General features: G+C 44.1%; 2 pseudogenes; one reads left to right on the top strand and one right to left on the bottom strand.

Moving 5' to 3' along the window:
* The first annotated feature begins 2,797 nt into the window (after nt 1-2,797).
* LOC120841276 lies at nt 2,798-14,098 on the top strand (annotated as a pseudogene).
* A 1,902-nt stretch (nt 14,099-16,000) lies between these two features.
* Nucleotides 16,001-17,380, bottom strand: LOC115325894 (annotated as a pseudogene).
* Nucleotides 17,381-17,750: the final 370 nt, after the last annotated feature.

Below are 17,750 nucleotides of genomic sequence, written 5' to 3'. Positions count from 1 at the left end.
TTGCCGTGGAACCAACTCACCTGAGTGATGCCCAATCCATGCCAACAGATTCAAGCACAATAAGGACAGATTCAAGCACAATTAGAAAGGGTAAAAACCAATTTAATCATATAAACAGTCAAAACAATAGAAGTATTGCAGCAGCAATCGGGCAATTATCGGCTACGGTAGTGCCCCTTTCGAGGACTGTAGGTTGCGGCAAGTTGCGCCGGTGGCTTCTTGATGTCGGCCACCTTGAGAAACTGGTGGATGCACAGCCAGTTGTCCAGACCGATCTGGTCGTTCATGTTTAATCGTGTCTCGCCCCTGAGTTTGCGCCATGTTGCCGTGGAACCAACTCACCTGAGTGATGCCCAATCCATGCCAACAGATTCAAGCACAATTAGGACAGATTCAAGCACAATTAGAAAGGGTAAAAACCAATTTAATCATATAAACAGTCAAAAGAATGGAAGTATTGCAGCAGCAATCGGGCAATTATCGGCTACCGTAGTACCTCTTTCGAGGACTGTAGGTTGCGGCAAGTTGCGCCGGTGGCTTCTTGATGTCGGCCACCTTGAGAAATTGGTGGATGCACAGCCAGTTGTCCAGACCGATCTGGTCGTTCATGTTTAATCGTGTCTCGCACCTGAGTTTGCGCCATGTTGCCGTGGAACCAACTCACCTGAGTGATGCCCAATCCATGCCAACAAATTTAAGCACAATTAGGACATATTCAAGCACAATTAGAAAGGGTAAAACCCAATTTATTCATATGAACAGTCAAAACAATAGAAGTATTGCAGCAGCAATCGGGCAATTATCGGCTACGGTAGTGCCCCTTTCGAGGACTGTAGGTTGCGGCAACTTGCGCCGGTGGCTCCTTGATGTCTTCCACCTTGAGAAACTGGCGGATGCACAGCCAGTTGTCTAGCCCGATCTGGTCGAGCTGGACCCCCCCCCCCCCCCCCCCCCCCCCAATCAGTGTTAGCGCACACCACAGCGCCCCTGACAACCCAACTTTCAGCCAGAAGTTTCGGTCGAGGTAGTTCTTGTGACTTCTCACCCTCTGTGGCTGCCTCTTCAGACTCCGAAGCATACTTCATCACCTCCTTCATCAGGGTGGCACTCGCACAGACCCAATCGAAGGCATCGGCGCAAAATCTCCCACGGCAGCCCGTCACAAAAAGTACCGCACGGTACAGCGTTGACCAGTTCCAACGTGTCAACTCCTGGAGCTAGCAGGTGACGGGATAGTTGGCTAGCAAGGGAATCATGTGAACCCGAAGCAAGTGGTTGTTGTCAAGCAGGTATTTGGGTAGCAGTTCTAGCAGTGGACTTTTCTCGTTTTTTTTTTTTATGTTTTTGTTAAGCATCAACTCCCCCCCCCCCTCCCCCCCCCCCCCCCCCTCCCCCGGTTCCGTCCCATCCCTTGTAGTTTGCCCCAATAACTTGTTCCGAGTATGAGTCAAGTCGCCCATGTCTCTTGCTACAAGTTTCTTGTGTTACTTATCGCATATTTTTTGCCCTATTAACGTTTTTCTATGTATTGCCTTTCGCCGCATCTACATTTGCATCGTACATATAATAAATACAAACGGGGGACACACATTGAAATCATTAGTTAGATCTACTAATTATCGAAACGCAAAAATCGACCGGAGTGATATATACATCATTGTCTTGGTCGCCCAAGCTGCCGCCCTTTAGAGGCATGGCAGCCTGATCCATTCGTTCGGTTGCGTTTGCTCTTTTTGTGAGAAAATGTTTTCAAGTAGTGCAGGTGTGCTTAATTAATCATATTATTAATAAGTAAAGTAAGTAAATAATAATAATACAATTATATAACAACCACTGCCTTGCGGCAGAATTATCTTGATTTTATTTCTAGAATTACACCTGAGAACCTTAGGCCTCTGGAAACAGTGATACAAATGTTTGAGACGCAGTCGAGAACCCTGGCCAAAATTAATGAAGCGATCACCCAAAGGAACCAACCTCCTCGGTTCGTATCCACAAGTGACTTACCCCTGACTCTTCCTCTGCATGCATTTGATGAAATGGATGCATTGGAACATTATCTATGCACCAAAGAAAACAAAGATAGCCCGGTAAATTCTAAAAAAATTCTTGGGCCTAGCACCTTGTCATTAAATCACCATAATCTCAATCTTAATTGTCCATAAAGTGCCAAAGCGGTAAAAATGTTTTGTTAGCTTGCGAAAAAAAAAAATAGTACCTTTAGAAGCCTAAACCTTTGCTAAGCTATATACGACAAGAAAATAAGTATCAAGTTCCTACGAGCGCGTCTATCTTCGCAAGTTTAACCGAAACCCTGGAGTATCTGTAAGGCTGAATGTGATTATGTTTTGTTTGTTTGTAGCATCGCATTCTTATCTTGTATATGTTATCTCTTTTTTTTTTTTAAGATTTAAGTTTTTGGTTTGGTTGGTGGGAACACGATCGCAGATGCAACTCACCGGATTTTGCGCCGCTGCATGGTGGACGATGTGGGGAAAATGTACTGCGTGACGGGACGAAAAGAAAAGAAGTGTTTCGAGGCGCTCACCCTGTTAAGAGTTGTCCAAGGTATGTACCAAAAAAAGTCACTTTTGAAATTATTAAAGGGATTGTCCGGTCAAATTTTGTATTCGAGAAAACAATTGCACATCATTGTTATTGCCTCGAGACGCATCGTACGTGCAATATCTGAATTTTATATGCCCCTCTGCATGAGTAATAGGCTCTTCCCGAAAGTCAGTCAAGCAACCTTGGCAAAGTTAGCCGACGCCATTACTACGGCGTCGCCACGAAAGCGATGGCTGCAGCTGACTGTGGGCCAACCGCTGACAGCGGTTCAACAGAACCAGGAGCTTCATCGTGGAGCACGAGTCTATCTAAAATACCGCAGAGCTTCGATGGAGATAAAGTCGAATCGTACCGCACGTCCAGGTTGAGGTCGAGCCGTCAGGCTGCACGAAGCTACAAGTTCGTGACGGAAGCCTACATAGACCCGTCGTCGATTCGAGTGTCGAGGTGAGCATTATTCTTTTCTTGGGCGTTTGACATGCATCATATTATCTCTATACTCCGTTTGGCCGTAAGTATGAGCGAAGCCAAAGCTACAAGCTCGAGCAAAACGCCGTAAGCGATCTTTGTGCGCAGTCGTGCCGTCCAAGTGCCGTTAAAGGTACCATGCTGGCCGCTTACGCTTTCGACTTCGCTTGCGCTTGAGATGGAAGCAGGGGGAACGGAATGCTGTACTTTTTATTTCGGAGTTTGTTTTTGGTTTACGTAACGTTGCGAAACTCAGTAACGTGGTTCTTCGGCGGGGCTAAAGGGCCACGTCAAGACGGGAGTCGCTCGTTGCGTCGTGTCGGTGGATTTCGCTGCTCCACGCCATGTACTATCGGAAACAATATGAGCGTGAATGCGCCTCCGCTTGTCGCCGCGGAGGCGCGTTGACGCTCATATTGTTTCCGATAGTACCATACTGTGGATTAGCTGTTCTACCAGTCACAGTGCAAGCTGTCTGTTTCATTCGTCTTGTCCTCATTGCCGGCACGTTAGATTTCGCGGCGACGGCCAATCATGTATTACGCTGCAGGCCTAGGCACATTGTATGAACTATCGACGTGTACGCCATGAAGGTTCCCGAATCAATAAAAGCACGTAGGGCATACGACCGTATACTGTCAGAAGTGAGAGTATGCTGGCGAGCTGGTTAGTGAACGTCTTAGACTGAACCCTAAGCATTGCACATTTCTAAGCATGAGTAATCACATATTCTTTGTTTACAACTCAGCATAATGCCATTACAGGGTGAAAGGTGGCATAACTTCCACACAGCTGAGTGCCAGAGGCAGTGAAAATGCAGAAGCCCGAATGCTGGCTGTCTCCTCGGAACACATTCTATGCAACAAAAATATGTAAAACAAGAATGCTGATTTTCTAATTTTGATTCTTTCAAATTTATTTCAGTTCCACCGCCAAAGTATGTGTAAAGGCAAGCTGCTTTAGAAGCCAGAAGAAGAATCCAAGGCCGTACCAAGTTTCTTGTGGCATCCTCTACAGTGGACTTGTGTGCAATGCAAGCTGCGAATGTGCCGCTGGAACTAGTGGTGTGTGTAATCACTCACTAGCCCTTCTGAAACTTCTGGCTCTACTGCGAGCTAAGGACTATGCTGAAGCTCCGCCTGTTGTTGCCTGTACTGAGCTGCCCCAGCAGTGGCGCCGCCCACGGGGAGAGGCAGTTGCATCGACAAGCCTACAGTCTGTTGACTGGAGAAGTGTTCGAGAAGATGGCAGTGACGTACCCATCTCTTCAAAACTTTACGATGCGCGAAGAAAACCGTTGGACCAGAATGAGACAATGCTATCCATTCGGAAACTTGGTGCGGATCGTTGTTCAAGTGATGTCACGCCCTTTGCCAAGCGCCTTCGAGAAGCCACTGCGGACTCGGTCGAAACGAGGTTTGGCCTGGCTTTTGTTGGTAGTCCCCTATCGTACCAGCACTCACTCGTTCCATTTGGATATGAGACATACATCAGCCCGGAACTGAGCCTCGTACAAAGGAGGACCACTGCACTGCCTTCTGACCCGGCATTCTTTGAGTCCGGCGTGGCCTGGGATACCTCCGGGCACAACTTTCCCTTGCAACAGGACCTGCTTCTCAAGGTACCATTATTGTTAAGCGCAGTTCAGTTACAGCACAATACTTAGATTGTCTTGGTGATCTCGGCAAGCTTAGTCGAGGAGAGACTGAAGAAATAATCCACTTCTATCTGTACAAATCACTGCTACATACAAGCATCGGGCCCTGTGGTATTGGCTGCAAGTATGCCCGTTTCACACTTGTGCCAGTATGCTTGTGTAGAGTATGTAAAAATGACTCCTAATATTGATTCATGTCACCTGTAAGGCTTCACTGCTTCTCACAACTTACGAAGGCTGCTATTTTTGCAGTCTCTGCTGGTGACTTCGACTCAAGCCACAGTTTTGGAGAAAAACACACGGCAGCAGTCGAAGAGTCCGCTATGGAGGGCAGCCCGACGGAACAGGCTGACAGCGTCATCCTTCGGGGAAGTTGCAACACGCGAGAGCTGGTCTTTAAAAGGCCTCAACAACCTGACATCAACCAAGGACATCTCGCACGTCCGTGCGGTCAGGTAATTTGTATATTCCCAGCTAGAGAACAAGCAGTGTTCCACCCGATAATGTCAATATTATGCTGTCCCTAGCCGCCGACGTGTATGCTGGGTATCGACAGTGCAAGGTTCTGGTTTCAGTTTCTTTTGTTGGCGCTACACTCTAAGAAAAAAGCGTGCCAACTAGCACCTTTTAGGGTTCTTTCGCTTGTCCAATGGGCGGCACCCTTAAAGGTGCAGAAAAGAACCCACAAAAAGGGTTCTTTCTAATGAACCCTACTTCGGGGTTCTTTTCGGATCGTTTATTGGTTCTTCTTAATGAACCCTATTTTTGGTTCTTTTCAGAACGCTTCTGGGTTCTATTTAACGAACCCTATTTAGGGGTTCTTCTAGGATCCTTTTTTGGTTCTTCCTAATCAACCCTATTTCGGGTTCTTTCCCGAACCCTTTTTGGTGCTCTTGATGAACCCCATTTCGGGTTCTTTCTAGAACCGTTTCTGGTGCTCTTAATGAACCCTATTTCAGGTTCTTTCCAGAACCGTTTCTGGTGCTCTAAATAAACCCTATTTCAGGGTTCTTTTCGTATCCTTTATTGGTTCTTCTTATTGAACCCCATTTGGGTTCTCTCCAGAACCCTTTTTCGTGCTCTTAATGAACCTTATTTCGAGGTTCTTTACGGTTCCTTCTTTGGTTTTTCTTTATGAACCCTATTTCATGTTTTATTTGGAACCCTCCTTGGTTCTTTTAATAAATCCCGAGTTCTTTAGATTATGTTGGCGTTATTTTAGTAAACCATATTTTGTACTTCTAACCCTCTCTTATGACAAATTAGTTTTTTTTACATTCCTAGTTACTTTTTAGTAAATCGTATTTCGTATTTCTTGCTTTACAAGGTGCATTTTTTTCTACCAACCAAAGTGTCTTTAGATTGTTCATTAATCGCTAGCACTGGGCCTTTTCGACAGATTGACAAACATCAGTCTGACCAGAGTCAACACACTTCATTCCTGTACGTCATTAACTAGGTGACAGACAGAACAGTAAACATCATGTCCAATCATATACTTTATTGGAGTAGCAAAAATTGATTCTTCTGTTCGCAGTAAAAAAGCTAACAAAATTCGAAACAGTTTCAAGACGAGACGGATATCACTGCCAGCAATGTGCACACAGCTTCTACTGTCGTTCTGATGTCGCTCACTGTCAGGACACCGTCCAAAAAGTTGTCAAATTCATTTTCCTGGAGATGGATGAGTGGCATCAGTGTCCGGACTTCCTACAACAAGAAAGCAAGAATATGAACACATGTATTTTCCTCTGTATTATTATGCTGCGAGTTGCTCATTCGCCGCGCTTTCAGATCAATTATAATTGTATAGGTTTCACTAAGCATTTTATTTCTCGTTTAGCCTTAGGCTCTAAAACATACCCGCAGATATGATTTCCTTCAAAACATTTAGTGGGTCAATCAGTGCGATCTAGAGAGCGCGACCAGCGGATGACGAAGCGTCCCCTTCTAAGCCCCCTTCGCTACAACAATGTGTAAAAGCGAAAAATGGTACGCAGCATCAAGCGTTCCCTTTCCATCCAAGAAGTAGTAAAGGAAGAAGATCGGAAGTCAATGAATTACAATATATGTGCAGTACACACGTAAAACAATGCCCAACGTGCCACCGAATTTTCTCTGCTTTTAAAAATGCCCGTGCGTCCACTCGAGGGGCCGATCAATGCAATCTATGAAGAAAACTCGGCCAATGGAGAAGCTGAAAATATGATTGACTTAAAAATGAAGTCTGTAACGTGACACTGAGCATGAAGTCATACGTGAACCGCCATGCTCAGTGACATCTCTCGCTTCATTCATATGTCTAAACACGCTTTGGCCTTTTTATTCGCCGAGCTCTCTTCGTGGATTGGTGTGATTGGCTTCTCGAGTGTTCTGCGGGAAGTAGATGCACAGGAATTTTAAGCATGTTTCTAGAAACGTTGGTTCTACCCATATTTAATCCTTCTTGCCCTACAGTCAGTAACAGGTTAAGAAAAAATTTACGAGCTGGAGAGGAGGAAGCGGACAGAAGCTTGTAGGGGAGAGGAGAAACCTTCGCTCCATTTCAAGCGTCCATCGGCTTTCTTCTTTTAGATTTTTCTTAACCTGTCATTGACTTTAGTCGCTTATATTTTCTCTATATTATTTTTAGAAAATAAAGCAAGGATATGTTTTATATTACTAGCTCGTATATTGAAGATATAACCCTGACAAGTTTGCATTACCATCTGTGACAATGCACTATACTCGGGGGTGACTTGGGCAACTTTTTTGGCAATGTGTAGTCGAAGTTAAAAACGCCCGCGCATCTTAAGCAATCAAGGCTATGCACACGCACTCTTCACTTCAGAAACGCCACAGAAGTTGTTTCTGAGTATAAGTTAACCCTGTCTTAAACGAATGGCCCCGATAAGCGGTCATCAGTTCGTAATGATGTAGTAAGTTAACCCAGCATATTTATGGTGGACGAAGGTAAACCTCTGCGTCGTCGCAGTCTGAAACTTGTGCTAGATTACAAAAACACCAATACCTTCAAGCAGCTCTTCGAGGTTCAGAGTGACGTTCTTTTCTTTTGAGGAGCACCTGTGTAGAAGCTGTAAATGCCTCAATCTTGGCTCCCATGTCCTCCGGATGTCTTTTCCGAACGGCAGTTTAACGTCTTGTAGTAACTGAAAAATAAACAACGAATGGACAGTGTTGCTGGTTTACAAAAGTACATTTATGCGCTATGATTTTGTACACAATGATTGTTTACACACACACACACACACACACACACACACACACACACACACACACACACACATATATATATATTAACTAAATGACCACTTACTGTCACTATAGTGGAGTAGGGCTTGGCGTAAATTAAAATAATTTCGATTTACGTTTTCTTTTATATTGACTAGTTAATCAATTTATAGGTCGCGCTGATCTCGAGGAAAGATATTGTGTCCAGAAAAGGCCTAGAACAACCGATTTTTTCTTTGACAAGTTTTTACTACGTCTTATAGGCTTAGTACATAACAACTTGTCATTGTGCCTCATACAGAAGTAAGGCATGGCTAACATTTAAAATAAAATATATGTACATATTTGTACAATAACAAGTTCAAATATCAACTTGCCGTTGTGCTCATACACAAGAAAAGCATGGAAAACATTTAAAATAAAATATTTGTACGTTAAAACGGGTAGTAAGAAACTTTTGAAGTCCTGATGATCTGTAAAAATCTCGAAACTTTAAGACTAAATATAAAGAAGATAATATTGAGTTACCATTCCGGGAATCGTCATTGCCGGAAATTCCTCAAGGACTGTGAGGGCTCCAGCATCGCTGAGGATCCATTCTTGGCAAGACTGAAACGTCCGCATCATGCGGTCTTGTATCAAGTCGACGTTCAGGGGCGCTTTAGTTATCTCTTCGTTCATGAGCAAAACATGACGGCGAGCACTCACGGCGTCTTCACATTTGTGAGTATCAACGAATCCCTAAAACAAAAACAATTTGTTACGTTGATGCGCCGTTTACGCATGTAAGCTATTTACATAATAGTTGCAGCACTGAATATAGGACCAAATATAACAGTTATTTTTATCAAACATACATCCACATTTGTGCAAACACAAAATGCACAAAAAGTTCGCGCCTGTCGATTTCCGCACAACACTCCGAGAGCCAATCGTTGCAACCTGCGAAGTCCTCTCAGCGAATGACGACGCGGAACATACGTTTAGACCAAGAAATGCAATCTGCGCTGTTACATTAAGCAAAGCAAGCGGGACGTTTTGCATTCCCTGATGTCGCAGACAGCATCTTTGGGTCTAACCAAATGTTCGGCATCCTCATTAGTTGAGCGGTGCCGTAAATTGCAGTGATTGGCTCTCAGAGTGCCATGTCCCTGGCCGGTCAAAAACAAAAACGTTTACAGCACCGATTCGCTCACGTTTATTGGGGCCATAAATACGGATACATTAGCTAATTAAAGCCCGGTAACATACGTTGTTACATTTACGAAGAGATATCATTGCTCATTTCATTCGCGCTGTAAATTCGAAGTTCTGTTCTTGAGATCTTTCTGGCGGAAAGCTTGAACTCAGCATTTTGTCATATTATATATAGTCAGTATTGTAGTAATGAAATCAATGTTCGCTTCAAAAACGTTTTTTTCTTGTGTAGTTCAACATACAAGACTGTAAAATAATGTTTTTTTTTTTTGCAACGTGCTTGTTTGGACAACTCCAAGTTAAAATAGCATAAAAACGAATTTCAAACGACAAGTAGCTTAATTAATAAGAAGCCGCCCCCTGTCCTACTTATTCTGCCTATGCATCAAACAATTTCCGGCCATTTTGAGCACTACTGTACTTATAGCAATTTTCAAGATAAATTATAAATATTGCCTGATTAGAAGAAGTTTTACCTTGAAATGATGAACAGGCCGATTGCAGTTCGTTTTCAAAAAGCCACCAGCAGACGTCTCCAATCGTCCATGTGCTCATGTCCGCTGACATGTTGCAAGTGATGGCTAAGAGGAAAGGGAGGAAGGTACTTCCTTCTAGAGCTTCAAACCCAAAGGGAGAGCAGGTCAAACATTGTTCCGATCCGCCACTCGTACGAGCGAGTGTGGCACTCCCTCGAGCAACGAAACTAGATCCTACCGAAGAAAGGGTAAAAGCACAGGCGAGCTGGTGAAGAACTTCCATCGTAAACCGGAGACACGGAAAAATAAAAAAAACCGACAAAGCAACAACAACTAGATCCTGTTGTCTCCAGTGACCTTCAGCGACCCATTCCTGTTCACCGCTAAGCTGACAGCGCGGTGGAAGCTACGTGCTTGCCGGACCAATTAGTCGCCTGGTTTTTATCACCTGACACCTTTCTCTGCGGTTGTGATCACATGGTGCAAGGCAGAAGGTTCACTGGTCAAACGAGCATGACGTTCCCAACGAACTGTCAGCCTAGTGGTGAGCAGATTAGCCCCCGAAACGTCGCTTTTGAACACATTACGGCTTATGTTCTGGGGTGCCGTTGAGCTGACTGAACCATGGTTCGCTGGCGAAGATAATATGCAGATGTCATCGCTTTTCCGTCCTTGTCTGCCAGGAAACACGGCGATCACGTCACCAAGCATGTCCGTCAGCCGCCGGTAAAATTGTTGGCAGTTCACTCTCTTGCCAAAAATAAACACAAAATAAACAAGAGCGAAATTCTCGATTCGGCGTGACACCTTCCGGCAACGGAAACAATCAACACACTGTGTTGAGCAACGCGTGTTGGCCTATTTGATGGCTGAGCGACTTTTGTGCCGGCAGTACGACAACGCACCTAGATTCGATGATTCAGTGTCCGGTCAGTGACGTGTTTTTTATAGGAATTTATCAAAATAGAGGGCTTGGAAACAAGATTGAATGATAATCGAGCCTATTTTGGAACTCGAAGGAGAAGTGATAATAAATCAATCAGAGAGAGCGAATTGATGTCGCTGACAAAGAATTTTTCTTCCAATCGGAGCCACCTCCGAACCGTCGATTGCCATTTCTGAACAAATATTCGCTCAGTTAAGCGCCACGTCACGGAAATGCTGGGCGTGCAGGCGGCGCTTATCCCTTTTACACTAGAAATGGGAATCGAAAATATAGAACCAACCCAAAAACCGGAAAAATGGCCCCGGACAAAATTTTTCGAATAGAAAACTCGGACAAAATGGTTCAAATAAATTTTTTTCGTATTTTTTCTCGCTCCTTATTTTTATTAGCTTTAATTGGTACAATCCCAACATATAAAAAGATCAATATTCGTATAATGCAATACATTTTTTTTGTGAAATAAACATTTCATTACACAAAGAAACTAGTTGTAAATGTGTGCTACGTTTGGCTTCACTCAAAACGTCTTCTTGTAGCTCTTTTCAACAGAGCTAGAAGAGGGAACTCCTTTAAAGTAAAACATCAAGTTCACAAAATGTAACTGTACGGCATCAATTTAAAGCTTCGAGCGGGAGATCGGAAAGAGTCGTATCAAACAGTAAAATAGATTGTTGGGCTAGTTGGTTGATCGGCATAATGAAAAAGAATGCAAAATAAACGATACAAAGTCGAAGAAAAACACGCACGAGACAGGTGCCTGCCCTGTGTGTGTGTTTCTCCAACATTGTCGCGTCTATATTGAGCTTCTTTTTTTTATAGTCTCTACAAAAGTTGCATTATAAGAGCATTGAATGTACTTAACAGAACTTCAGAGTAGCACCTTATTAAAAGATGAGTGTCTAAAAATCACTTGGGACCATTCTCTCCGGGATTGCACTTGGGACCATTTTGTCCGGGGCCGTTTCGTCCAGGGCCATTTCGTCCGAGGCCATTTGTTCTGCATCCTATCATGCCATATTGCTCGCGAAAACTACGAGAACAGCAACGACCACGTTTCTGTGTTGTTGTTTTTTCCTCATGCCATCCCATTCTCCTAACTCTTGGTGGGCGACCTCAAAGTAGCGAGCGGGGTTCAACGGCGGACGGAGCACTCATTTCTTACACTGCACATAAATTTGAACGCACAGCATATCGAAGTTTAGTTTTGCTTCACTCAAAACGCACTTATAGAATATGCCTATGGGATTATTTCGGGGTATCCTTCTAGACATAACTGCTCCTTGAAATCGAAAAACCACCATTTACAGACTGATTTATTTTTGAAGATAAAGATGACTGCAACACATCACTTGAACCTTCCGCGCAGCAGGATTTTTGATGCCCCTCGCGGATGGGTCCCAACTCTATTTGTGCGGCTCGACGCGTGCCGCGAAACAATCAGAGGCGCCGTATTGGGAGACGGGTGGTGTCATGACTCATGACCACAAGCTAGGACAACTGCATTCTATACTAAAACAAAAAAACCAAAAAACGTTCCTCTGTTCTATTTTTTTTTTCATTCACACGCGCAGTTATACGTATATTGTTTAAACACGAAAGCAAGTTAAAAAATAGCTTTTGTTACAAAAAAAAACACGACGCCGCTTAATCACCGTATCACTCATTCATCGCAACATGCAGTTTTTCGTGTGTGTTGCTCATTCATCGAAGTTTTGCACCTTTGAAAATTTGTATGCATTGTTTGGGGGTTGGGGGAAATAAACTACACAATCGATTTCCGGAGGTACAGATTTCTTCAAATAAACTTTAATTCAATGACCCGTTTGGTTTATACAAATGAGTACCTAAGAGTAGCTTTATACTAACATTTCTTACTAAATAAAACACGGCGAGCAGTTACGCTTGCAAACGAACGCCAGTGTTAAAACCGCTGAAGCAGGTGGCCCGGGAGTCAAAGGCATCGAAGCCTGTTTCATCTGTGGTCCGAGGCGAAGATTATCTCGGTGTGGTAAACAACACAATGCGACTTGGTAAATAACTACGACATTCCACCTCTCTAAGCTTTCAAGGACTTGACAGCTCGCACGGGCAGCTTTGTTTCCACAGAATGGCGCACCCAATTTCTCGCGTGCAAAGCCTTTCGAGCCTGGTCATTGTGTCCCTCTATCCGGTAGAAGACTTAAGTGACCTCCTTTTTCCAAAGATCGCTTTATCTCTTTCCTGGCTGCAACAAGAACCCTTTTCGCTCTCTCCAGGCCGGAAACTAGCTCTGCATTTCTTTTTTTACTTTGCGAGGGGTGCTTTTGGTTGAGAAAGCACGCTTCTAAAGGATCTTCCCCGAAATCGGTTCTTGTTTAGCGAAAAGAACCCTTTTTTGCTCATTTGGCTCCTTTTTTTCTGAGAGTGTACCTTCGTGAATTTATTGATTTGATTTGCTGTACTGTAGGGAACAGGCATTACAGAGGAGAATGGTGAGAAAAAGAAACTTGTACAAGAGCTAAACAGTAGGAAGTGTCTGGTTACCAACACTTGCACAAAAAGGACCACAGTCGGTGCACAGTCAACAGATGCAAGTTACTGATTCTAGTAATTTCATATACTTTGGGGTGACGGACACACACAATGTGTCAGGGCTTCAGAATGAAATGCCCCCTTTGTGACAATGATCCAGGCCTGCAATGTAGATGTCTGATCCATACGTGCCATGACTGTGACTGATTAGTTGGCGTGACTAAAGTCGCTCGGAATGCATGAGGACCTGTTAAGTGTTCATATATAGCGGAGTCCTATTTTGATGCTTTTGTGGCAACTGGTTTGTGACACGTACATAAAATTGAAAGAATAAAACACGTAGGACAAGCACGAGACAACCACATTCTTTCATGGTTGTCCCGTGCTTGTCCTCCGTGTTTTATGCTTTCAATTTTACGTATTCATGTTCAACCCGCTCGCCTTTACCAGACCAGTGGTTTGTGACACCTACGCATTTATCTTTTTTCCCAATAGACACGGTATCAAGTACGAGCCAGCGGCTGTGCAACGTTACGAGAGTGCCTTGGGGGTCTTGGGACATGATATCCAGACATCGCACTGCGGCATTGTTGTTCAACCTGACTGTTCCTGGCTCGGAGCGTCTCCTGACAGGACGACATGGGACCCGACCGAAGCAACTGCTTATGGGGTTGTCGAGGTGAAATGTCCTTATCCATTGAAGGATGGAGGCCTCGAGACTGCGGTAGACTTTTACATGGTGAAGGATACTTCAGGGGTGTACCGCTTGAACCGGGAACATAGGTATTACTACCAGATTCTGGGTCAGATGGCGCTTTCTGGCCTGCTGTGGGGGGATTTCGTTGTTTATTCCCACAAGTTTTTGATTGTTGTGAGAATTTATTTTTCTCAAGAGAAGTGGCTAGAATGTAAAATTACACTAGACAAGTTTTACTTCTCTGGTTTGCTGCCATACCTGTCCGAAAATCGCACATAATTGTTTACTTATGCGACTTGTGGCCTGAATGTTTTCATTGAACATTGTCCTACTAATATGACATTTCATGCTGCACTCATTTGTGTACTCTTGTATTTTAGTGTCAATTAATATATATGTTCAAAGGCTGTCTTATAATATTGCAGTCAAAATTCACAAAAAAAGTAGAAACTTTCAAATTAAGGCCACCTTCTTTAGGACGTGTGAAGCAATCTGGTTGTGAAGCTTATATGATGTGGAACTTAATTGTTACTGAACACTTGCAGATGTCAACAAGATTTATGAGAGGGCTTCTTTTTTGTTGTCAAAAGATAAATGTACACATCACGCAAGAAAGATGAAGTCTAGTGAAATGAAGTAGACGGAACAAGGGGGCAAGTGGGGAATCATGTTGAATGCAACATATGTGCAAGAATGCAATGTCTTTTCTATGTAAATGAGCATAAGTCTGGTCAACAGAGTTATCTACGCACGCCTTTTTCGCGTCGACTTTTAACAATTGTGACTGTTGCGTCTGTTCTGCTTTCAATGACTGTGATGTTTTTGAAAATGGGATGACATTTGTGAACTATACGCCCCTGTCATGGATCGAAGCGATCAGTCGTTCTTGTGCATCCTTTCATTTTCACTCAAACTTGTTTGCCCGATGTAAACCACTCCAGAGGCCAGTGAAACCACGTGAACCATGGCAACTGCACAATCACTTATTCTTATGTTTCATGTGACATTTGCTCTTATCCTTACCCTTTTCTGCGACTATAGTGCAGTGGCGTGTTTCCAATAAATGTTTAGCTGAGAGTTCAGCACTTGTGTCTATGTCACTAACAAACTGCCCTTGTTTGGAAAAGGAGTATCAACTTTATAGCAAATGAAACAAATAAAATTGTCAGTTACCAGGGTTAGTGTTCTAAAAGGGGTTCTAGGTCATAAATACAAATTTCCTTCTGCGAGGTTCTCAAAACGGATAAGGATGGGGGCTTGACGCTTGCAGTTTGTTTTGTTTAAGGGGCCGATGTGGTACACAGCAGGCCACCAACTGCAGCCGCTTTATCCTTCAGGGCCGGCTTGCTCAAAGCAGCATCTCGGTTGAGACTGCTCAAGGGAAGCGTGGGAAGACTGGGGTGCCCAGCGGCCGAGATTCGAATAAAACTCGAACGCTATCATTAAAGGGACTTTCTTTGCGCATTCTTAACAGAGACACTTCTTTGTGCAAAGCTCCAGTAGTCGACAGCAGCACCACATGCAGTCTGCTTTTTCTTGCCTCAACACCTTTGATTGAAAGCAGCCTTGGGAACAGGTTAAGAGTGAACCAGAAGTTTAACACATGCGCTCGTTACCCCTCGTAGTGTTTCAGCTGCACGCTTGAAGTTGACGCAACACAGTGCCAAGGTAGAACGCTCGCACTGGAGGCAGAGGCTCTGGCACATGCTTAGCCTGTGCCTGTCTATGGAACATTGCACCAGGGTGTTCTGAGCTATGTCCACATTCAAAATTACGAGCTGATATGAGGGTAACAAGTATGGCTAAGCTTACTTACTGAGCATGAAAAAATTGATTACCTGTTCTCCTTGTCTTTCAGATTTAAAATCTTGGTCTAAATACCAGTGTAGTGAAATGCCCATATACAGCGCTCTAACCTAGGCGGTAACATATGCTCGACACTAGGCTTAATGACTAAAATGTGAAAAGCTACATTCTTGTATTCACACTCACTCTGCTGTGCTGTGTTCCAGAGTTGATACAAGTTGTATGTAAAACACGTACAAACAAGTTGAAGGAAAGCTTTATTATCTGGCATAACTGCCAATGTCCTTTAACACATATGCACAAGTGATGCAAAAGAAACGCAGCTAATCTACGTCCCTGCTTCCATCTTCATGCTGGCGTAACAGGGGGCTCTGAAGGTTCGTCAGAATTGTACAGATGGTCCATATCTCACTTGCTACTGGGCCGAGTGAGAGAGGGATGGCTCGATCAAAAATACGGAAGCTCTTGATTCGCTGTATTCTCCTTTCAAGGTGTATACGCAGTGATGCAATCTTCTCAGTTTCCTTAACTTGGCTCTCTGTGAATGTCCCCTGGCCAAGGAACGGGGGGATATTGAGCCTTACATTGATGTCCCCCAGGAGCTCAGAAATCAGAAATCCCTTATCAGCCATTACCGAGTCATTCTCATCGAAGGGGAGTGCCAGGAATCCGCTCTGCCGTACGCATTCTTTGTCCGACATTGACCCCAGAAAGAGCTGCGACACGAATGTCACAGTTCCATCTGGGGATATCCCGACAAGTCCCTTAAAGGTGTTTGACGACTTGTATGTCGAAAAACTTGCAGACTGAAGTACGAGGCTGGTGGGAACTTGGCACTTGACTTCCGTTGCATCGAGGATCACCCTTGTTGTTCGGTACTGCTCTGTAAAAGCAGGTGGCATATCCTCGTCCACTTGCTGCCGTGTCGCCCACAGTTGAAGTCGTGACAGGTGCTGATAGAGATAGCTAATCCATGTGATGCAGAGTCGTGACACTGCAGAGGTCGAAATCCCAAATCTGAACGCCAAGTCCTTCTCGAGGAGGCCTAGCCGAAGGCGAACCAATATTAGGAACAGTTCGTCGTGAGGGTGCAAGCTTCGTGGCCGCCCTAGTTTACTACCCAGAGAGTAGGAGGTTGACCATATTTTGATGTTTTCCCCATTGATTCCAGGATTCACATACCGTAGTAGGTCAAGGTAGGCATCATAGTTTGGCAGTCCTGTATAGAACTGCACATCCTTAGGGCTGTCCTTAAAACATTCTATAGAAAACTTCCGGCTCAGTTTCTCTTCCATTTTCTTGTTTGATTCTTCTAGAAGTTCAATGTGCCTTGTCAACTTTACGACTTCATTTTTGGCTTCGGCAAGCTCTTTTTGAACCTCCTGAAGATCAGACACAAGCTTGCTCACATGTGCAGCTTGTTTGGCAACTTGCCCTTGAAGTGTGGCTACCAGCACGGATATCTCTGGATCTGGTGGGGGCTCGCTTCCAGAAGCTGTTGTGATGTCGTTCTCGTCATGTGCGAGAGCAGCTCTCATGTCGACGGGGCTGCGGTTGTTCACTGGTTGAGCGTTATGCCTCTGAAGTTTTCTTCTTGGCACTTTCTGAGCTGAGAATCTGAATGTGCTGGGCACAATCCCTTCCTTTAAAAATTTCCTGCCATTCACGTAGCCTGGAAAGAAGTCTCCGTCCCTGAAGTGTTTAGAACACACTTTTGTCGACTGGGTCACCTTAAAATGCTTTCCGTCATCTCTCCTTATTGCAATAATCCACCTCTTGAACTGCTCCTTATCCTTTGGAAAACCGAAGTAGGCAACCTGCGAGTGAAATAATGTGAGACATTACCTTGTATCACTGTTCTACTTGTCACAAAAAGCAAGCTGCTGAAAGTGCTTAATAAAGTCATGTTTCCCATCCTGCCTGTGCGTATGTTTGAATTACTTTAGTGTTATATAACGGCACACACACATGACTTGTGTGTAACTGTGGCATGCAGTGTCATATAGTTGTGACCGAGGGGGCTCTATGCTAGGAGTCTCTTCTAGTCTTCACGCAGTGTTTAAAACTATGAATGTGCACCTTACCAAAGAATGTTGTCCCCGGATAGAACAGATTATTTTAGTTTTTACCTTTAGGTGAGGATCCCGAAGCATGCTTCACACTGCTTACGCACCGTGAAGCATACCAACAATA

This window comes from Ixodes scapularis, unplaced genomic scaffold, assembly GCF_016920785.2.
Source record: "Ixodes scapularis isolate PalLabHiFi unplaced genomic scaffold, ASM1692078v2 PGA_scaffold12__126_contigs__length_90152505, whole genome shotgun sequence".
NCBI classification, from domain to species: Eukaryota; Metazoa; Arthropoda; class Arachnida; order Ixodida; family Ixodidae; genus Ixodes; species Ixodes scapularis.
This window is presented reverse-complemented; position numbering and strand designations above follow the sequence as displayed.